The sequence below is a fragment of the Carya illinoinensis genome, chromosome 2, assembly GCF_018687715.1.
Source record: "Carya illinoinensis cultivar Pawnee chromosome 2, C.illinoinensisPawnee_v1, whole genome shotgun sequence".
NCBI classification, from domain to species: domain Eukaryota; kingdom Viridiplantae; phylum Streptophyta; class Magnoliopsida; order Fagales; family Juglandaceae; genus Carya; species Carya illinoinensis.
Genome location: NC_056753.1, coordinates 37,374,426 through 37,387,695, shown reverse-complemented (window position 1 = coordinate 37,387,695; position 13,270 = coordinate 37,374,426). Strand labels below are relative to the sequence as shown.

Below are 13,270 nucleotides of genomic sequence, written 5' to 3'. Positions count from 1 at the left end.
TTACAATAGGATGAAAAGGGTGGAGCCGGTGCTTCTTTTTCTTGTCTCAAAAAGGGTAGGAGTTCCCAGTCAGGCAAGTCAATCGGCGCGACTACCCTATTTGAGCCATCTAGGGTGTTGTGAGGGATGACAAAAGTGTCAAGCCCTGGGCAACTCCCGAGGAAGTTAGTCGCATTGAGATCATCTGAGCATGGGTGAAAGCCCACCCAGATGATGTTCTTTCTGAGGCCCTGCTGGATGATGGCAGGCTTCAAGGATACCTACCTCCCCTGACCAACTTACACTTCACTGATCGGGCCATCTAAATGTAGGCGATGGTTCCTCAGATCCACAGGCGTTCCCCTAGCACGCCGATGGAAAGGAAGGGGAAGAAACCTTGGAAGGAGTATCCCACCAAGGCCAAATCTAACAAAATGCAAATTCTCCCTCCTGGGCTACCTTATGTTGTGGTGCTTGTTCAACAACCGAAGCTATCGTTGCCGAAGAAGTGGTGGTGATGATGCCGCCTCCTTGTGTCGCACCTTCTCCTTATTTCCCACTAGGGGTGGGCTGTGCTAACCCTCTTCAGCAAGTTTGGGCCAACCTTCCTATGGCTGATCTCACACAGCTTGGGGGCACTCTTCCCATTACTTCATAATCTTCCTCCCCAACTCCGCTGGGCAATGAGGGGATTATGGAACTCTTACCCGGAGAAGAGCTACTCTCCTTACTGTTCTATAGGGTCCTTTTGGATCGCCCCCTCTAGGAGTTACAGATAGTTCCCCTCCCCTTTATCTAAGGAGCGTCTTACTGGGGGCAAGGATTTCCTTGATTGGGTTTCTATCTCGGATTCTCCCACCCCTTATTCCCCTAAATTTGAGGTTGTCTCGGTTGAGCCCAACTTGGAGGGCAACAATGCAGTGCTTGAGAGGGAGATAACGAGGGTCGTATGATGGAGATGCAAGAAGAACTATTCATAATACCACTAGGAAGGCTAGGCATGCCGAGACTATGAGGGTTGCATTGTGGTGCATGCATAGCTCGATTGATATGGTGATGGGCACCTAAGACAAGATTGGCTAGAAGAGGTTCAAGTAGTGGCCAATTCCTTGATTTTAGGGGTTAGGTGGCGAATCCCTTGATTTTAGGGGAGTGGTCGGTTTGCAAGGGGATGGCTGAATATGTCCTTTTAATTAGGAGATTTATCTAGTTTTAATGTGTTTATGTTTATTTCATTTATTTTAGGCATTTGATTTTGTTTCCTTAAACTTAGGATTTGATCTATTTGAGATCTAGATATAGATTTAGGTAAAGGGAATAATTGGGGAAGGTGCCGCCAACCCTATGAAACCCTATTTATATTTTTGGATTTGCATTTTTATTATGATTATTATGTTTTTTTTCAATGAATGAGAATTTTCTCTTCCAAACTTTATAAAGTTGAGTGCTAGCCTCAGTTAGTTTTAATTTTCACTATCAAACCAATTTGGATCTTTGTGTTGCCTTGAGGTAACCCTAGATCTAGCCATCCAACACGCCACAATCAATTGAGTGAAAGTGAGGCTTCCATCACCGTGTCATGGGCCAAAGGGATTTTGGCAGATGCACCCGAATTGAAATATTTGACCCTTTCCATTTGCATCCGAGCTGAAAAACTAAAATTCACCAAATGTCACAAACCAGTATTGATTAAAAAAAAATGGAGAAAGGAATTAAAGACTTCTTAAAAAATCAATTAATTATCATTCTCAAAATGACCAAACTCTTATTTCTACTTAGGAACTCATTCAAAGAGAAGTATGTATTTAAAAATTAGTTTATAGTGAAAGAACCCATTTGAAGAGAAGCATATATGTAAGTAAAATAGATAAAATTTATAGAGAAAGAATAACTCATTCAAAATCAACACTCTTTTTACTTAACTTAGTAGTTTCTTTTTCCTATTTCTTGGCAACCAAATAGAAAATTGTAAAGCAAGAATAAAGTACCTTTGAAATGATGAGATTATCAAGGCTTGTTCAACGGTAGAGTGCGACTGTAGAAGGACAACAAATCTCGACGGAGGAGAAGCAGTGGTCTTTTCTCTGAAATTCAAAGTGGTTTGGACGACTCCAATTTAAGAAAAAAAAAAAAACAAGTGATTTGGACGACTAAATCCAATGGAAAGAAAAAAGGGAAAAAAATTTTAGTGTTTGTCCTCATTCTCTTTTAGTGTTATAAGCTTACATGTAGTCTCATAATTGGAGGGCACAAAAGCTTGATTTGTGCCAAGACCATATAGAAGTTATTCTCAAAAAAATTATTTTTAATAATAAATTTCATTATTTTTTAAAAAGAGTGAAAGCGATTAACGTGTCTGCATCGAATAATTTGCATTAATATTTCACAAGTATGCATCGAATTAATTTGCATAGGATGCAAGAGGAACGAATGAGAAAGCGTCGTTAACAAGACAAGAAGCTCATTTCCTCTAAAGATTTTGAACAAGGAAGAGAGGGTGATGAGGCTTATTAATAAACAATCAAAAGAGTGGGATGAGGTTTTAGTTCGATATGTTTTCATGGAGGAGGAAGCTGACCAGATTTGTCGAATCCCCATAAGTAAATTGGGATTAGAGAATAAACAAATCTAGGGCTATACTAAAGGTGGCCTATTCTCTGTGAGGAGTGCATATCATGTTGATATGGAAAGGAAAATAAAATTAAAGGAAGAAGCATCGGAGGCAGACTCAAGAGGTGCAGAATGGAAGAGTATTTGGGACCTGAATGTGCCAGGGGTGGTGAAAGTTTTCATTTAGAAAGCATCTAACAACATCTTACCTACAAAAATCTATATGGTAAGAAGATATGTGAGAATTTTGTGTGCCCAGTATGTGAGAGATGTGAGGAATTTGTAATACATGCATTATGGAGATGTCCCTCAATCAATGATATGTGGGCAGAAACTACTAGTGCACTGCAGAAATGGGTGATAGCTAAGAATGGTTTTTTAAAATTATGAGGTAAACTTATCAACAGGTTTAATAGAAAAGAAATGGAGTGGATAGCTACTACTATGCGCAGGATATGGTTGAAAAGAAACAAGTTAATCTTTGAGAACAAATTTTGCAGCCCATGGGAACTGATATTGAAGTTAAGTGAAGGATTGGAGGATTTTAAGCCTGCACATATGACAGTAAAGGAGAATAATAGTGATAGGGTTAGGGGCAATCCTTGTAAAAGATGGAAGAAGCCAGACATTAATGAAATAAAAGTCTATTGGGATGCTGCTCTAGACATAAATAACAAGAAAATGGGATTAGAAATTGTTATAAGAGATGTAGAAGGAGAAGTATTCGCTTCAGTTTGCAGTAAGAGAAGCAATATTGTTCAGCCAGAACTACTAGAATGCCTTGCACTATGGAAGACTCTTGAGATTTGTAATGAGCTAGGCTTTTCAAAAGTGATTATAGAATGGGATGCTACGGTAGTCATCTATGGCGTGAATAGTGTGGAGTAAGATTTTTCATGGATTGGACATATGATTGAAGATATTAAAATGTTCTTAAAGGGTAGGAAGGAGTGGATAGAGATATATTCCTAGAAAGGGAAACAATGTAGCTCACTTGTTGGCTAAGCATGCTTTATCACTAGAAGAGGAAAAAATATGGACAAGGGAGGGTCATTTTGTCATTACGAGTGCTCTGATAAGGGCAAAAATTTGTAATGTTTGATAGTGTTATACAAAAGTAAAATATTAGTATGTCGCTTGAAATATACCTCTCACTTGATTGTTGATCAAAAAAAATTTTTATTTTTATTTTTTATTTAATAATTAGGGAAATGATTTTAAATGTATTTATTTTTTTAAAATTTTGTTAAAAATATTTAAATATATTAAAAATTGAAAAAAAAAAAAAACTTTTACCTGGGCAGCACAGTAGCCCAACTCTGTACAGGTGTAATATATAAGGTTGAATTAAAATAAATAATAATAATAATAAGGCTCATTTCCTCTTCATCCTCTCTAGTACAGTTAGGGACATTGCTGAATGCTGGGAGTGGGAGTTGAGTTTGTCCGTTAAGCAGAGGTTGGTGACGTCGAATACTAGACTACTAGTAGAATAGCAATGTCCAAATCCTCGTTAAGAGTGATCCGAGGGGGTCTTGTTCTTCATTACAATCATCTGTCCATATCAAATTGCTCCCCTTCGTCTTCTTCAAATCCAAATATTGTCTTTGCCTCTGCTATTCGAGCTTACTCTTCTCTTTCGCCCTCCAATTCAAGAAGTTCCTTGATCTCGCAATCCCATTCAAAACCCACTTTCTTAAATGCCCTCAATTTTCACTCATTCTCTTTTTCTCCCAGTAGCTTGTCTCTCACGAAAAAACCAGCTCATAGCCCTATTTCTATTTCCGGGGTTCGGATTAGGTTCATCTCTATGAATCCCAACCTGGGCAAAGAGGTCTTCTGGGACAAGCCCGTCACAGCCCTGACTTCCACGTTCTCCCGCTATCGCGAGGCTATTGGGTTGCAAATTGAGGCTTTCTGTAAGCGGAACTCCGTGATTCTCATTGGGGCTGGAGGACTTTTAGTTTGTGCTTTTCTCTGGAGGATTATGTTTGGTATAGCAAAGACCTTTGTTGGCCTCTCCGAGGGCATGGCCAAGTATGGCTTTCTCGCCCTCTCTTCTGCTATTGTTGCCTTTGCTGTAAGTTCTTTGTAATTCACATCCCCTAATAATTACTGCTATCAATTTCCTCAATATTCTTGCGGTTATACTTTTTTTAAACTCTCATTCCTTAAAAATTGGTTGATAGATTGATTGATGCATCACGTGTTTTCTCAAGGCATGGCCAAGTTCTCGATAGATGTGAATGAGGAACGATGATAATCATTTTTTTTTCCCGATTGGGGAACTTAACTGGGAAAAACACACTTTATATTTGCAAGATCTCTGGATACCTCTTCATAAAAATAGAAAAGGACGCAAGAGGCATCAATATCACGAATTGCTCTTTGAACTCACATAGTACATATTAGGGGAGTTTTTGTACTGTGCTACTCTTTTTTCACTAATTGAGGCATTGCAGTCGATAGAAATTGCCATGTCAAAGAAAAGGAAGAGCCCCCTTCCTTCAGGTGTGAATGCACTTGTCCGAGTAAATATTTGCAAACTTCCAACTTCCAAGTGGTGTTGAATTAATTTTAATTAAAAGCTTGAAAATTTATTTATGGGCTTTGGTAGGAATTTTTGGATTTAGGAACACGAGTATTTTACTGGAACAATCATGTTCATATTACATTCTGCCCCATGGGTTGCAATTGCCGACAGATTAAAGAAAATGTCTAAGTATGATGCGAATGCTAGCTGTTGCATGTGAGCTCAGGATGGGATGCCATCTTACTGATCCCATGATTCTACATTCTAACTGATGGACTTTCTGTTTTGCAATAATCCTACTTTGAATCCAAAATTTGCAACCACATTATAAGTAGGTCGTATTAATTCCGTCATATAGGTGTAATCTGCAAGTGCACCTTGATGGTCCACATGCATGCGCTATATACATGGGTCTATAGGACCTAAAATTTTGGATTCTTCTATGCCAATGTATGGGGATCAACTGTTATCAATCATAAGAAAACATGCGAATCAACTGTTGTTGATGCTGTATTGTTCTGAAGGGTGATGCCTTAAAGCGTAGATCTTGTGTTGTGTGTTTGTGTTTTTGTTACTTAAAGGGTCTTTATCTCCGCTCAAGATTCACAATCAATCCTGATAAAGTTTATCGAATGGCCATGAGGAGGCTTAATACATCTGCTGGGATCCTCGAGGTTATGGGTGCCCCTCTTACTGGAACAGATTTGAGAGCGTATGTGATGTCAGGAGGTGACCTTACAGTAAAGAACTTCAAGCCAAGTTTTAGGAGCAAGCGATGTTTTCTCATCTTTCCTATACAAGGTTCTGAGAGAAAGGGGCTCATCAGTGTTGAAGTCAAGAATTAAAAAGGCCAGGTTTAATTCTTTGCTAGTCACTCTCCCTTTATTTCTCATATGATATGAGGCCATGGAGCTTTTTGTAGTTGTATAAGTCACATATGCTACTGCTTCTTGTTCTGCCTCAATGTCTTCCTGTAACATCAAATGGCATTGTTTCTTGAAGTTCAATAATTCCTATGTCCACAGATTTTTTGAAGTCCATTTTGTCGGCAAAATGTAAGTGTAACTGTAAGAACAGTTTCATGTTCTTGTCCTCATTAGTTCCTTTTCTCAGTCAAGAGTTCCATTAACTCATATGGCAACTTTGACTACATTTTACTAGAAGAGCCAGTGGAACATAACTTTTTTTTTTTTGATAAATAAACAAATATATTGATCAATGGCAAAGCCAGAATTACAAAACTAACGCCCTAACTAGGTAGGCACGTTAGAGATAAGAAAATCATGCATGGCCATGCCATTAAAATTCACAGCAATGGCCCAGTTACAAAGGGTTCTAAAAAATAATAGTTTAAGCTCCTCCACTGATCTTGCCTGGTCCTCAAAGGTCCTCTCATTTCGCTCCCGCCATACAACCCACATGATGCATAGAGGGATCATCTTCCAAATAGCTTTAATTGGTTTACTACCCCTTATGTTAGACCAGCTGGCTAGCGCCATCTCCACAGTTTTGGGCATCACCCAAGCTATATCTAGTCTCAAGAATACCTCGTTCCAGAGTGCCCTTACCATATCACAGTGTAACAGGAGGTGGTCTACCGACTCTCCCCCACTTCTGCACATACAACACCAGTCTGCGATGATAATCCTCCTTTTCCTCAAATTATCTGTGGTGAGAATCTTCCCCAGGGATGTAGTCCAAACAAAGAAAGATACCTTAGGTGGAACCTTATTTCTCCAGATTTTTCTCCAGGGACATGTAGAAGGGGGCACATGGGTGAGTGCCTTATAGAAAGATCTTACTGAAAAGATACCTTTGCCTGATAGTGACCACCACAAAACATCCTCTTGCTGGCTATTTGGCCTTATGGAGTATATGAGGCTGTAGAATTCTGCGAACGTGCTTAATTCCCAATCTTGTGCAGCCCTACTAAAATTAATGTTCCAAAGAAACTGGCCCCCCTCTATCTCCATAACTTCTTCCACTGAAATGTCCTTATCTCTAGCCAACTGGAACAGAGAAGGATACAAGTCTTTTAAAGCCCTACTGGCACACCAAACATCTCTCCAAAATTTGATCCTTGAACCCGTACCCACACAAAGCTTTACATGACGATTAAAAACCCCCCATCCTCTTCTGATGTGTTTCCATAACCCCACTCCGTAAGCTCCCCTTACTTCTCTAGTACACCACTCCCCCTATAAACCACCATACTTCTTCACCACCACCTGTTTCCATAGAGAGTCGTGTTCCTGGGCGAATCTCCACAGCCATTTACCTAACAGCGCACGATTAAAGTTCTTTAGGTTTCTAATCCCCAAGCCTCCCCCAGATATAGGGCGGCACACATGTTCCCACTTAACCAAGTGGAACTTGAACTCCTCCCCCAAACCCCCCCATAAGAAATCCCTTTGGAGCTTCTCAATGCGAACCGCCACACTTGCTGGTATTGGGAACAGAGATAAGAAATAAGTAGGTAGATTAGAAAGTGTACTCTTTATCAAAGTAATCCTACCACCTTTTGACAAGTACAACCTCTTCCATCCCGTCAGCCTCTGCTCTATTTTTTCGATTACTAATTCCCAAATCATGGGTGCCCTCGGGGCACTCCCTAAAGGAAGTCCCAGATAAGTCATAGGGAAAGAGGAAATCTTACACCCCATCGTTCTCGCAAGATGGCGAATATTAGAAACTTCCCCAATTAGCACCAACTCTGATTTTTCCAAATTCACCTTTAGCCCTGAGACAGCCTCAAAGCAGAAGAGTAAGGTCTTTAGCACTTGCATCTGATTCTGCTCGGCTTCGCACAAAATCAGTGTATCGTCTGCAAACAAGAGATGAGAAATGATAACCGTATCCCTGTCTGGGTTGCCCATTGAGAACCCTTTTAGGAGTCCGTTTTCAACCAAAACCGAGAGCATCCTACTTAGGGCCTCCATAACTAAAACGAACAGTAGCGGTGACAAAGGGTCCTCTTGTCTCAATCCACGAGAACTCTGAAAAAAACCAACTGAAACACCATTTATCAGCACCGAGTACTTTACCGAAGATATACACCAGTGTATCCACGCCCTCCACCGAACCCCGAAGCCACATCTCCTTAACAAATGTAGAAGGAAATCTCAGTTAACATGATCATAGGCCTTTTCCATGTCTAGTTTACACAAGATCCCTGATTTTCCGTCCTTTAACCAACTATCAATGCATTCGTTGGCAATTAACACCGCATCCAGGATCTGTCTGCCTTTTACGAAAGCGTTTTGTGGTTTCGTAATTAGCTTCCCCATAACCTCACTCAATCTGATTGCAAGAACTTTCGAGATTATCTTATACAACCCATTCACTAGACTGATAGGCCGAAACTCTTTTAAATTTATAGCCCCCACCTTTTTAGGTATTAAAGCAAGAAAAGTGGTGTTTAGGCTTTTCTCAAATTTTCCAGCCATGAAAAACTCATGGAATACCTTCATAAGATCCTCCTTTAAAACTTCCCAAAAATCTTGGAAAAAGCCCATAAAGAAGCCACCCGGTCCTGGAGCTTTATCCCTGGCCATCTTCCTCACTACCTCGAAAAGCTCTAACTCCTCGAACTCCCTTTCCAACCGAGTAACGTCAAGTGCCCCAATAGTATCAAATTCCATCCCATTTAAGGGAGGCCGCCAACTCTCCTGCTCTGTCAGTAGATTCTCATGGAAATCAACTACATGGTTATGAAGTACCTGCTCATCGCCACACTCCACACCGTCCACTAACAGCTTCTCAATGTTATTATTTCTCCTATGAGAATTTGCAATTCTGTGGAAGAAACTTGTGCTTCGATCTCCTTCCCGCAACTACAGTGCCCTGGACTTTTGTCGCCAAGACATCTCTTCTAGCAGGATCAATCTCTCAATTTCTGTGACCAGCTCTGATCTCCTAACTTGTTCTTCCTGAGAGAGTGGTTGTACCTCCTACAGTCTCTCAATCTCCTGAAGTTCTAGCATCTTAGCTTTCTGGTTTGCTTCTACGTTGCCAAAAGACTCCACATTCCACGCCTTTAAGTCTCTTTTTAGGGCTTTCAATTTGCCTGCAAAAATGAAACTAGGAGTACCTTGAAATTGATAAGAAGACCACCACCGCTTCACCCTCTCCACAAACCCTTTCGATTTTAGTCACATGTTCTTGAATTTAAACGGCCGACGACCATTATGAACTCCCCCGCAATCCATCAAAATAGGCCAATGATCGGAGCCAATACGAGGCATACGTTTTTGCCAAACTTCCAGGAAGTGACTTTCCCATTCAGGAGAAATTAGAAACCGATCCAATCTAGACCAGGATTGATTGTTAGACCACGTCGCGATGCCGCCAGCAAGTGGCAAATCCACCAAGTTCAGATCAAAGATAAGCTCCGAAAATTCCTCCATGGCTGGTCTCAATCTTCTAGAACCCGAAACTTCACTCGGGAATCTTACCACATTGAAATCTCCCCCAATACACCATGGGAGTCCCCACCAGGAGTGAATCCCTGCTAATTCCTCCCACAAGAGTTTTCTTACCCGATCTTGGTTGGGTCCGTAAACACCTGCAAAAGCCCATAAAAAATTATCGGAGACACCTGAACGAGCATGCAACCGAGAATTGCCCAATGTAATCCTCCACTTTCTCGACCACCCGTCTATCCCACATTACCACAACCCCCCCTGACGCCCCGTTTGATGCCAAGAATGACCAATCCACGTGACTACCACTCCATAGACTCCTCACCATTTTCCTATCAATCATCTTCAACTTCGTCTCTTGTAAGTACACTATATCCGCCTTCCATTCTCTAAGCATGTTCCTAACCCGTAGCCGCTTATTTACCTCATTAAGCCCACGGACATTCCACGACACAATTTTTGGCTTCATTGAGAAACCGACAGCCCCTTCCCTTTCAACCTTCCCCTACTCGCGCTGCTTTCCGTGTTCATCGACCAGTTCAATCTCTTAAGCTCCCTATGCTTCTTCAATTCGCCTTTCGTTTTTTGTTTGTGTCCCGCTTCGATTGCTGTAAACAAGGCCATGAATTGTTCCTCATATCCCTCACAATCGATGCCCACCAAATTTCGGATCTCCCTCACCTTGTGAAAGACCCAATCTGAAATATTTGGTTGCTCCGGTAAGCGAAAGTTCAAAGGCATCGGTTCCTCCACCCTACTGATCTGAAAACCCCGAGGGTCTTCTTCTACTGATAGATCATCCAGCCCTAGTTGTCCACACACATCAGGGAAAGAGAGTTCTTCAATATCATCTTCAACCGAGAGCATCAAGTCTTCAGATCCCTCCCCCTCTTCGTCTACACCCACCAAAGGTGTGATAGAAGCCACCAACGAGCCCATGTTCAGTGTTTCTGAGCCTATCGGTGACCTTCGTCCTTCCTGCGCCGGAAAAGACCCGTCCCGATCTGGACTCAGGCTCGGTGCTGTGCTACGCGACTTCGTCTTCTCTCTCGCAGTCTTTGGGATCACGTCGACAGACTCCAGGCTCACCGTCGGCGAGTTCTGTGTCGTCGCCGACACCTTCTCCACCGATGGCTGACGTGATGGTGGCTCAACGGCCATTGCTGCTTCGCTGGATCCCGGGTTGAAGAAAGCCGGGTTGATGGAACCCGTAAAGAGAGGCGGGTCTTCAGAAAACGTCCTGGGCTGTGGAGGCCCAGGCTTGACTCGGGGCCTGTAAATCATGGGGACGGGTTCCAGTAGCCTGGACTGAGGAGGCCCAGGCCCAGCACTGGGCTCTTCACTCGTAGAGGCCATTTGAGCCTCTCCCACGAGTGGTTGAGGCCGTATGAAGCTTCCGGATCCCAAGCCCATCTCCAGCCCTGCAAAGGGCCCAACCATGTTTGGCTCATTAAAACCCCCATCCTGAAACGCCACCGTATCTACCCTCTCCCTGTCATCCCCCCATCTCCCTCCTTTTTCCTTAACCAACCCGACATACCACCTGACTTCCTCCATCTCCTTCTGCAACTTCCTCAACTGCCCCTGTAGCTCCAGTAGACGTTTACTAGACACCCACGTTTCCTGCCCAACTAGCCTGCCAGAGTCTACTTTCCGAGTGTGGCATGGGGCTCGACAATCCCCCCCTTCGACGTGACCTGCACCTCCTACGGTCCTCCTCTGCGCATCCGTCGGTCCCTTCGTTAGAACCTCCTTGAAAGTTCTGGCAACAGTGTTTGAAACCCTTTCCACTCTATTACTCTGCCCTCCATCACCTGTTCCGTGCCATTTTCCACTGGTCTGAACCATTTCTATGGCCGTATTCATCACTTTCCTCCATCCCCATCCATCTTCACCTTCTGGAAAACAGAGCATACGAGTTCTTCCTTCCTTTCCGTATTCAGCAATCGACAAATAACGCCCTCGCCTATTCGAGCATCGTTGAGCAACAAAACTTCGATATCCTTCTCTGATTACCGAAACCACCTCCTTCTTCCCCCCCCCTTCAAGCATTCCTCCAACACTTTAACAATCCACAGAGATTTGTTTCGGCCCACCACAAGTTCAAACCTCTCCCTCCAACCAAGTTCAGAAAAATGTATATTGTTTCCTTCCTTTGAAAGAATAAACAACTTAGCTTCTACAACTACTTCACGTGATAATGCCATAATACCACCAAGAAAGAACTAAAAACTACCCTGGAAAACTATCCCTACACCACCGTGACACCCTCACCACCGTGGGGAGTTACATGTGTACGGAGAGAAAACTCAACAAAAGACTTTAACTTCATAAAGATTCTAACCTTAATGTAAAATCGGAACTAAGAGTGTTAAGATGGCTAAGCCAACCGCCAGTGGAACATAACTATGGAAAGTAATGGGAGATAGGCTTCCCCATTCCTTTTAGCCCCACAATCCTAGTGAATGCAGTATTTAGTTCCAACTTCCAACCGTTTTGTATAATGCCAAGAGATTTACTAGTTGAACCAAATGAAGTTGCCATTTGGCCCTTGCTAATTCTAGTTTTGGTTCCTCTCAAGTGTAAAAATTGAATGCCTTTTCTCTACCCATAACTTGCGTCGTACTATACATAGTTTATTAGTGGTTGGATATTTGACAGCTCACCAAATTAATAGCCAGGCTAAGGCATGGACGAGAGTGACTGAGAGATGAGAGTTCATTAGATTCCACTTTACTGAATATATTAGTTAGAGCTTTATCTAATCTCTCTCTAGTGACACATAAAATAATTTGTTTTGAAGGAAGAAAAGGGAAAAATGTATGTAGGGAAGCACTTGAATGGTCTGCTTATACTTAGGGAAGTATTGGGTGCCATCTTTTTTGCAGTATGATTTGAAGCTAGTGGCAGTTGACATCCCCATGGCATCAGGACCTGATGAACGATTATTCCTGATCGGGGATGAAGAAGAGTACAATGTTGGCAGTGGTCTAATATCTGAGCTAAGAGATTCTGTAGTGAAAGCAATGGCAGCAACCAAGGAGTTTGATGATCTTGACAAAATTGAAGAAGAGGAAAATGCTGAAAGAGAACTCCAGGAGGCAGAAAGGAAGCACCAAGAAGAAATTGAGAAGCTTGAAAAAGGTGGCTCATATTGATTGTTTCTTAGAATTTGTTCCTGCCTGTCCAATCAAATCTGTTTTGTTTCACCACATGAGCTTTTTAAGAATTCTTGAGGTATGGGCAATCTCAGGTAAAGGGAACTGATATCAGGTGCCTTGCATCTGAATTGGAATCGAGTTTTGCAAGGTTTACCTCACCTTGTGCTTCTATTTTCATCTTCGGAAACTTCATAATTGTTTTAGAATCAAAATTGAGAAGGACCGAGTTAAATAAAGCTTATAGTTGAGGCAACATGCCTGACAAACTGACATTGAAATTTAGTTTTTGCAATGTCTGATAGTCTTTTTTGAAAATATTTTTTTGGAACTTCTATCGTATTATTTCATCTATCTTTTTCTGACTTTCTACTCTCCAAAACTTATGGAAATGAACTTTACATATACTGGTACCTTGGTCTTTGAAGTGGTTTCCTTAACCCTCTCTGGATGTCTTTAGGGGAGAAGGTGAGGTAATAATGTTGAATAGCCTGAAATTAATCATCTTGCATGAGGATCCTTCTTCTCTCAATATATAGGGGATACTTAGATTTAAGGCTATTATTTTT

The 13,270-nt window shown here is 41.9% G+C and overlaps 1 pseudogene; it reads left to right on the top strand.

Moving 5' to 3' along the window:
• The first annotated feature begins 3,968 nt into the window (after nt 1-3,968).
• Nucleotides 3,969-12,970, top strand: LOC122301568 (annotated as a pseudogene).
• Nucleotides 12,971-13,270: the final 300 nt, after the last annotated feature.